Below are 9,890 nucleotides of genomic sequence, written 5' to 3' on the forward strand. Positions count from 1 at the left end.
CAGTCTCTCAGTTCTGTCTGACTCTGCGACCCCATGGACTGCAGCATGCCAGGCTTCCCTGTCCATCACCAACTCCAGGAGCTTGCTCAAACTCATATTCATTGAGTCCGTGATGCCATCCAACCATCTCATCCCCTGTTGTCCCCTTCTCCTCCTGCCTTCAGTCTTTCCCAGCATCAGGGTCTTTTCCAATGAGTTGGCTCTTCACATCAGGTGGCCAAAGTATTGGAGCTTCAGCTTCAGCATCAGCCATTCTAAAGACTATTCAGGACTGATTTCCTTTAGGATGGACTCTTTAGTTGGATCTCCTTGCAGTCCAAGGGACTCTCAAGAGTCTTCTCCAACACCACAGTTCAATAGCATCAATTCTTCAGCGCTCAGCTTTCTTTATAGTCCAACTCTCACATCCATACATGACTACTGGAAAATCCATAGCTTTGACTAGACAGACCTTTGTTGGCAAAGTAATGTCTCTGCTTTTTAATATGCTGTCAAGGTTGATTATAGCTTTTTCTTCCAAGGAGCAAGCATCTTTTAATTTCATGGCTGCAGTCACCATCTGCAGTGATTTTGGAGCCCCCAAAATAGAGTCTCTCATTGTTTCCCCATCTATTTGCCATGAAGTGTGGGGACTGGATCTTAGTTTTCTGGATGCTGAATTTTAAGCCAACTTTTTCACTCTTCTCTTTCACTTTCATCAAAAGGCTGTTTAGTTCCTCTTTTCTTTCTGCCATAAGGATGGTATCATCTGCATATCTGAAGTTATTGATATTTCTCCCGGCAATCTTGATTCTAGCTTGTGCTTCATCCAACCCACCATTTTGCATGACATCAAAGTAGTTTATCATATCATTTGGCTTAGTTTCTGTGTTGTTATAATGACACATGACTGAATTTGACTTCATTAAAAAAAACTTCATTATTACATACATACTATGCTAAATACTTGAAGTGTCATCTCATTTAACAACCTTTATTCCTGATTCAAGCCAAAGATACACTAATAGATGGTAGAGTCAGGATTCAGATCTAAATCTGCTTCCTTTTAAAATTATGTTTTATTGTCACAGACTGTCTTTTAAATACCATCTGGAGACAGGGTGTGGGAAGAGGAGTGAGGATAAGTAATAATAACTAGGCAAATGCATATATGAATATAGATCTATAGCTAGATAAATTGATGGAAAGATGTGTTACATACTATGGATGAATATTTAAACTTTATGGACAATTTGTAAAATTTTAAAGCACATCAACCACACTGATTTTGTTATAGCATACTAATTTCAGTAATTCCATCCCTCATCTCTACACAATTTTAACTATAACATATTTACCACGAAGGTATTAAATATTACCATAGCCAGAGGGTAAACAATAGGCAGGTCTGAATTCAAATCCAAGTTCTGCTAACCTACTGGCTATGTGACCTTGGAAAGTACAACAACTCATATAAACTTCAGTTTCTTCTGTTGTAAGATAGAGATTTGGAATATATTGTTCTATCCAGAACTTACCTGTGGCCAGTGGTGGTGGGTTCTGATACAGTTTGGGTCCAAGTTAGAATCAACCTTTTTTCCCCCCTCACTTTCTATTGCTGAGTAACATAGAAAATAATTTAAGATGAGAGCTATCCTGGCCCTGAATTGCTTGCTTATTCCCAGAGTGTAGGTTGCAAACCTTCTCCTGGAGACCTTAGAGACAGATTACAAGATAATGGTCCTTCTTCTTCAACCAGTCTTGAATCATTACCAAGTCCTGCAGAGGTAGCCAGGCTAGTCTGTGCTGTTTTTGCGAGAAGTGTCAGCAATGGTGAAAATGATGCCTTGTTTGTTGTCCTTGAATTTGTCAGACCCAGTCTTCAGAGCATGTTTAACTTTGCAGTGGCTGAGCCTGGCTTGGGGCTCCTTTGTCCCTGGGATTCTCCAGGCAAGAATACTGAATTGGGTTGCCATGCCCTCCTCCAGGAGATTGTCTCGACCCAGGGGTTGAACCTGGGTCTCCCACCTTGAAGGCAGATTCTTTACTTTCTGAGCCACCATCACTTTGTAATTTTATCATTTACCCAACTTACTTCAATGAACATACATTTTTTGTAGATAATTTGCCAGACACTGTACTAGGCACTAGGGTTGCAATGATATATAGAGTAAAAAATACAGAGCACTTCAGTTTTTGGCCTAGTAATGAAAAGTTAGATTTAAAAAAAAAAAAAAAAAACTATCTGAACCTGAAAAAAATTTAAATTAAAATGACCTTTTATCACAATACCAGAAATAATGCGATCAGTTTTTAAGCTGTTGATGTACTCAACCAGTTGATGCAATTATCCATTTGATCCTGCTTCATGTAGTAGCTGAATCCAAATCATTAAAACACAGTAAAGTCAAGAACTATTCTATACTGAAGAATTGATAAAAACTTTTAGATATTAAATTATTCTGATTGTTATCTACTCCAAGCATTTGGCCTAAAGTTAATCTTCCATATTGGGTGGTATACCAGTGTCACAAGAACAATCTTATGTTAAGTCACTTCAGTCATGTCCATCTCTTTGTGACCCTATGGACTATACAGCTTGCCAGGCTCCTCTGTCCCTGGGATTCTCTAGGCAAAAATACTGGAGTGGGTTGCCACTTCCTCCTCCAGGGGATCTTCCCAACACAGGGATCAAATCCATGTCTCTTATGTCTCCTGCATTGGCAGGTGGGCTCTTTACCATTAGTGTGACCTGGGAAGCCTTTATGAGAACTTGTGCACACAAAGAACATATTTAAGTTAAAGACACACAGAATCATATGAATACAAAATTAAAAAGGCATTTTTTTCTAATTCTGAGGTGGAATACACTTTAACTGATGTTTTTGTTTCTATGTCTCACTGTTAACGGAACATAGAACTATGGCATTTTATGCAAAGTTACATGGAACAACAGACTGGTTCCAAATCGGGAAAGGAGTATGTCAAAGCTGTATATTGTCACCCTGCTTACTTAACTTATATGCAGAGTACCTCAGGAGAAACGCTGGGCTGGATGAAACACAAGCAGGAATCAAGATTGCCAGGAGAAATATCAATAACCTCAGATATGCAGATGACACCACCCTTATGGCAGTAAGCGAAGAAGTACCAATGAGCCTCTTGATGAGAGTCAAAGAGGAGAGTGAAAGCTCATCATTCAGAAAACTAAGATCATGGCATCCCGTCCCATCACTTCATGGAAAATAGATGTGGGAACAGTGGAAAGAGTGGCAGACTTTTTTGGGGGGGCTCCAAAATCACTGCAGAAGGTGACTGCAGCCATGAAATTAAAAGATGCTTACTCCTTGGAAGGAAAGTTATGACCAACCTAGACAGCCTATTAAAAAGCAGAGATATTACTTTGCCAACCAAGGTCCGTCTAGTCAAGGCTATGGTTTTTCCAGTAGTCATGTATGGATGTGAGAGTTGGACTATAAAGAAAGCTGAGTGCCAAAGAATTGATGCTTTTGAAGTGTGGTGTTACAGAAGACTCTTGAGAGTCCTTTGGACTGCAAGGAGATCCAACTAGTCCATCCTAAAGGAAATCAATCCTGAATATTCATTGAAGGAAATCAGTCCTGAATATTCATTGAAAGGACTGATGTTGAAGCTGAAACTCCAATACTTTGGCCACCTGATGTGGAGAACTGACTCATTTGAAAAGTTCTGATGCTAGGAAAGATTGAAGGCAGGAGGAGAAGGGGATGACAGAGGATGAGGTGGTTGGATGGCATCATGGACTCAATGAACATGAGTTTGAGCAAGCTCCAGGAGTTGGTGATGGACAGGGAGGCCTGACGTGCTATAGTCCATGGGGTTGCAAAGAGTAGGACATGACTGAGTGACTGAACTGAACTGAACCATTGAAGTTAAGGAATAGGTTCTTAGGAATTTAATTTACATTGAATATCTTATCAATTACTCAATTGTAGTATCATTTTCCTTTTCACTTTGTGAATCTTTAGCCTTAAATTGCCATAATTAAATCATCAAGGGATGATTTTTACCAATTGGCCAAATCAAGGAGCAGACGTCTTTGCTGTAGTTGCGGTTGTTGTTTTGTTGTGTATTTTTATGCCTTCCCTAAAGGACAGATTACGAGTAGAGACCATTTGATCAAACTGATCGTTTGTATTCTCAAACAATGGATAGTTTTTCATACAGTGCTTTTTGATATCTAAATAAATGCTTTCAATGTTAGTTATAGACTTGCTTTATTAACCTGGGAAGTTCAGATATGTACCATGATAAGTAAAGTTATATCAGGTAACGTATATGTGTATTTATTGGGTTGGCCAAAAAGTTCAGTTGAGTCTAACATTATGGAAAAATTCAAAGTTTTTGGCCAACCTAATATTTCCTATGAGTATATTCTCCTGACGTTTTCTTCACTTTTTCATCAAACTGGAAAAAGTGAGAGATTTTTGTAATTCCTGGCCATGGTTGATAGACAATATTCTATTAGCAATTTTTTTCATGTTAATGATTCTTTGCAATTTATGTCATGTTAATAATGTTTTACAATTTATTTCTTTGTACATATGTGGAGCTAATTTTAGTTATAAATTACAAGCTATACTTTGATAATTCCACTGTCCTTTATATAAACTATTTGGACAAATGTTAAAATTATTTTGAAAACAAATGACAATTTCATTTATTTCAGGATGAAAAATACAAACTTACTTCATGACTATATACAATAGTAAGTGTTTAGTAATTTTAGCAAGCAAGAAACAGAAATAAGGATAAAAATTATGAAGGTAAAGAAAATTTGTCTCTATTTACATACATATGTAAAATCTAATCCTTAAAACAATTTCTTGCATATGAAAGTTGCTCAGTCATGTCTGACTCTTTGTGACCCCATGGACTGTATAATTCTCCAGGCCAGAATACTGGAGTGGGTAGCTGTTCCCTTCTCCAAGGGATCTTCCTGACCCAGGAATCGAACCTGGGTCTCCTGCATTGCAAGCAGATTCTTTACCAACTGAGCTATCAGGGAAGCCCTTCTTGTATACAAACTATATATTTTATACACACCCATGAACATATACATATAAACATATTTATTTAACATTATATAGGAAAAAAAAATCCCTCTCCCCAAATTTCCCTAAAATTGTAAAATATTATTTATGCTTAAAATACAGATACATATCTACTTTGAGTTTAACCTATAATATATATTTTTATCTTCCTCATTTTATTATTGGTATACACATTTGGTATTCATAAAATAGTCAATAATAGAACTATGAATGCATTCCTTATATCACAAGCAATGCAGAGTATCAGTTGTTGGATATTATAAATTGCATTTCAAATTGAAATTACTATTGGTTCAAAAATTCCCCTACAGTTAATAGAACAAACTTTTAAATGTCTACCCATTGAAAGAGTGCTGTAATGACCACAAAATCACTTTCACTCTTCTAAAGCATAAAATTTCTTACATATAAGAGTTAGAAAGAGATGTGAGGTAAAATACATTGAAAGAATGCTATACAGTCACAGAGAGAAAAAATAGAATTTATGACAACATAATAAACATCCATAGTAGTTACCTGATTATGTGTTATGTAGTAACTAATGGCATCACAGTTGAACATCAAACCTGTTATTTGAAAAAGCTAACATGGTTTCCATGATTGCAAAAAGAAGAGTGATTTCAGGAATTAGTTTTGATTACATACTAAAGGCTAAATTTCACTTCTGTTAACATCAACACAGATTAAATATTTCCTCATAAACAAGGTGGAAGTCAAAGTAGCTTTGAAAACAGCATCAGAGTTACTTCATTAACCCATTAGTTACAAATAGAATAATTGTTTAGGTATATTAAATCAATTTTGTGAGAAAATGCATCACGTTTTATGGACAGAAAAAATTTAAAAACATTTAACATTTGGATTTCCCAGAATCTATTTACCCCTCCAACATAAATGGACTCCAACAGGAATATTATATCTTTTCTTGTTATTTCTAGTCACTAGTATTTAGTGGCATCACTTAGTTGCTGTCCTTTATGCTCCCTGACTCTGATTTGTGTCTTGAAATTGGTGCACAAGGCACATTGTAAATGAGAAATTAGGTGTGTGGAAGTTGCAGTGAATTTAAGAACGCATTGGAGCAATGAGGTGTGAGGTTTTGGAGGCTGGGAAGTTCAGCATCTCAGTGGATATGTGCAGAGAGGATAGTGCAGCAACATTGGTGGTGAGCATCAGTGGGATTTCTGGGACATGGCATTGGCCATATCTTGTGTCCCTCAGCTCCTGTTCCCAACTGCTCCTGAACATTTTCAGGGAGGCCTGTGAACTGTCTGATTTTCTTCCAATAAATTCTTATTATGCTTAAGATAGCCAAGGTAGGTTTCTGTTGTGGGCAATCAAGAATGTTCACTTGTATTGCTTCCTTCTTTCTGAGGTACTTTTTTCTTTAATTGGCAATTGATGATGTAAATCTTTGGTGAACTTGAGCTTTAACAAATTTATGAGCATATGGCTTCCCTGGTGGCTCAAACAGTAAAGAATCTGCCTGTAGTACAGGAGACCTGGGTTTGATCCCTGGGTCAGGAAGATCCCCTGGAGGAGGGCATGGCAACCCACTCCAGTATTCTTGCCTGGAGAATCCCATGGGCAGAAGAGCCTGGTGGGCTACAGTCCATGGGGTTGCCAAGAGTTGGACAACTGAGGGACATTCACAATGACAACAAATGGCTAACCAGGGTATTTTGACCCTATCCAAGGATTGTTGAAGAAATGAAAGAGCCTGTGGATTTTTGGGAAATAAAATTCAATGACCATTAAAAATTTTTTTCCACACTTAAACGGAAATGTATGCACTAATTTCAGCAGAAAAAAAGAAAGCATGAGTAGTGGAATTGTGGGAAAACTCAGTAAAATTCTGACATAATATTATGGTGTATAAAATTGACCACACACAACCTAAAACCATTTTCACCCTTAATTATTAATCCAAAAGACATTGTGAGGTAAATAAGTAAACAAGAAACTCGATTTTCTGAGCCTGTAAGTAGGAAAGACTTTTGTGAGAAATCAATCTATTTTAGAGCTTTAATTGGGCTGTAATAGTATAGTGTTCAAATGGCCCAATTTAAATTGGTCCTTATCAGCCTATATTTTCCCACCCTGAATTGCAATTCACAATATCCAAATAGCTGGGGTCAGGACAATTGCTGAATGAATAAATAAATATCTTAACAAATACTATTTTGCAATATAAAATAGCATTAGTACAGATAACCCAATCTAAACAGTTATTAACATTTTTAACTAGAATCCAATCTCACAATATATATGCTCTATACTCCTAGGAGTTGTTAGCAAAGTTTAATGGAAGTTTGTGTCATCCATAGCTGATTCCAGACCTTGTTGCTCGGCAACTACCTGCCAGATCACATTTCCAAGCCATAATGTAACTGACTCCCTAGAGAGCACTTTAAACAAATGGGAGTTTTCAGCCACTTAATTCAATGCCCTTTACACAGGGATTGCTTCAGAGACCATGAGATTTGGGATTTTAAATGCCCCAGGACCCTTGTTAACTCTAGAGTTTTCATAGAATGCTGGTTGCATGTAAGTGCCTGGGACTGCAAAAGTGTGCACAGGCCCAACTGAAAGCAGGGGCCTGGCAGGCACTTCATTTCTGAACTGCCATGAAGTGAATGAAATTTCCAGTGAAGAATCTACTGACAAAACTTAAAAAGAGACTGAGAACAGTCTTGTATCATCATTTACCTAAATCTAAGGAGAGAGACAATGATAAAAATTATACAAATGAAGAGGTACTTAGAAATTCTGGGACATATAATGGTTATGGAAGTTAAGGAAGGATGGCATTTTAAGATAGTATGATCGTCAGGGCCCACTCTATCCGAGAAGGCAAAGTGAGTGAGATAAAACCATGGAATTTGAGGTAAAGTTGCTGATAAGACCAAAATAAATTGGCCTTATCAATGGATTGTTTTCCTATTGAGCACTTTACTAAGTCACTTTTTTTGAAAAAGGATTTTTTTTTTTTGATGTGGACCATTTTTAAAGTCTTATACACTTTTTTACAATACTGCTTCTGTTTAGTATTTTATTTTTTTGGCCATGAGGCATGTGGAATCCTTACTCCCTAACCAGAGAGCGAATCCACGCACCCTGCATTGGAAGGCAAGGTCTTAACCACTTGACCTCCAGGAAAGTCTGCTAACTCATTTTTGGTGGGTCATTGGTAGTTTACCTTTACATTTTCTAAGCAATTACTCACCATCTCTATCTATGGCCCAAATAAAAGAAAGTAGAGCCAAGGAGATGGGGGGCAGGGCATCAAAGTAATTTCTTCATTGTTAGCATCAGGGCAGAATGGAACAAATCAATCAGAAGGTCTATCATACAGTTGATGCATAGGAGCTGTCAAAGTATCCTTTGTCAAGATACTCAGATGGGGATAAAGGGCAAGAGGAAAGATAAGGGCAAACTAGAAATCAAGAAAACAAAGTATATCTGCAAATCAATGTAATACACCACATTAACACATTGAAAAATAAAAACCATATGATTATCTCAATAGATGCAGAGAAAACCTTTGACAAAATTCAACATCCGTTTATGATAAAAAAAAGACCCTCCAGAAAGCAGAAATAGAAGGAACATACCTCAACATAATAAAAGCTATATATGACAAACCCACAGCAAAACGTTATCCTCAATGGTGAAAAACTGAAAGCATTTCCCCTAAAGTCAGGAACAAGACAAGGGTGCCCACTCTCACCACTACTATTCAATATAGTTTTGGAAGATTTGGCCACAGCAATCAGAGCAGGAAAAGAAATAAAAGGACTCCAGATTGGAAAAGAAGAAGTAAAACTTTCACTGTTTGCAGATGATGTGATCCTATACATAGAAAACCCTAAAGACTCCACCAGAAAATTACTAGAGCTAATTAACGAATATAGTAAAGTTTCAGGATATAAAATCAACACACAGAAATCCCTTGCATTCCTATACAGTAACAATGAGAAAACAGAAAGAGAAATTAAGGAAACAATTTCATTCACCATTGCAACAAAAAGAATACAATACTTAGGAATATATCTACCTAAAGAAACAAAAGACCTATATATAAAAAACTATAAAACACTGGTGAAAGAAATCAAAGAGGACACAAAGAGATGGAGAAATATACCGTGTTCATGGATCAGAACAATCAATATATTGAAAATGAGTATGCTACCCAAAGCAATCTATAGATTTAATTGAATCCCTATCAAGCTACCAACGGTATTTTTCACAGAACTAGAACAAATAATTTCACAATTTGTATGGAAATACAAAAAACCTCGAATAGCCAAAGCAATCTTGAGAAAGAAGAATGAAACTGGAAGAATCAACCTGCCTGACTTCAGGCTCTACTACAAAGCCACAGTCATCAAGACAGTATGGTACTGGCACAAAGACAGAAATATATATCAGTGGAACAAAATAGAAAGCCCAGAGATAAATCCACACACCTATGGACACCTTATCTTTGACAAAGGAGGCAAAAATATACAATGGAGAAATTAATAAGTGGTGCTGGGAAAACTGGTCAATCACTTGTAAAAAAATGAAACTAGAACACTTTCTAACACCATACACAGAAATAAACTCGAAATAGATTAAAAATCTAAGCATAAGGCCAGAAACTATAAAACTCCAAGAGGAAAACATAGGCAAAACACTCTCCGACATAAATCACAGCAGGATCCTCTATGACTCACCTCCCAGAGTATTGGAAATAAAACCAAAAATAAACAAATGGGACCTAATTAAACTTAAAAGCTTTTGCACAACAAAGGAAACTATAAGCAAGGTGAAAAG

The sequence above is a fragment of the Bos indicus genome, chromosome X (assembly GCF_029378745.1).
Source record: "Bos indicus isolate NIAB-ARS_2022 breed Sahiwal x Tharparkar chromosome X, NIAB-ARS_B.indTharparkar_mat_pri_1.0, whole genome shotgun sequence".
Classification (NCBI taxonomy): domain Eukaryota; kingdom Metazoa; phylum Chordata; class Mammalia; order Artiodactyla; family Bovidae; genus Bos; species Bos indicus.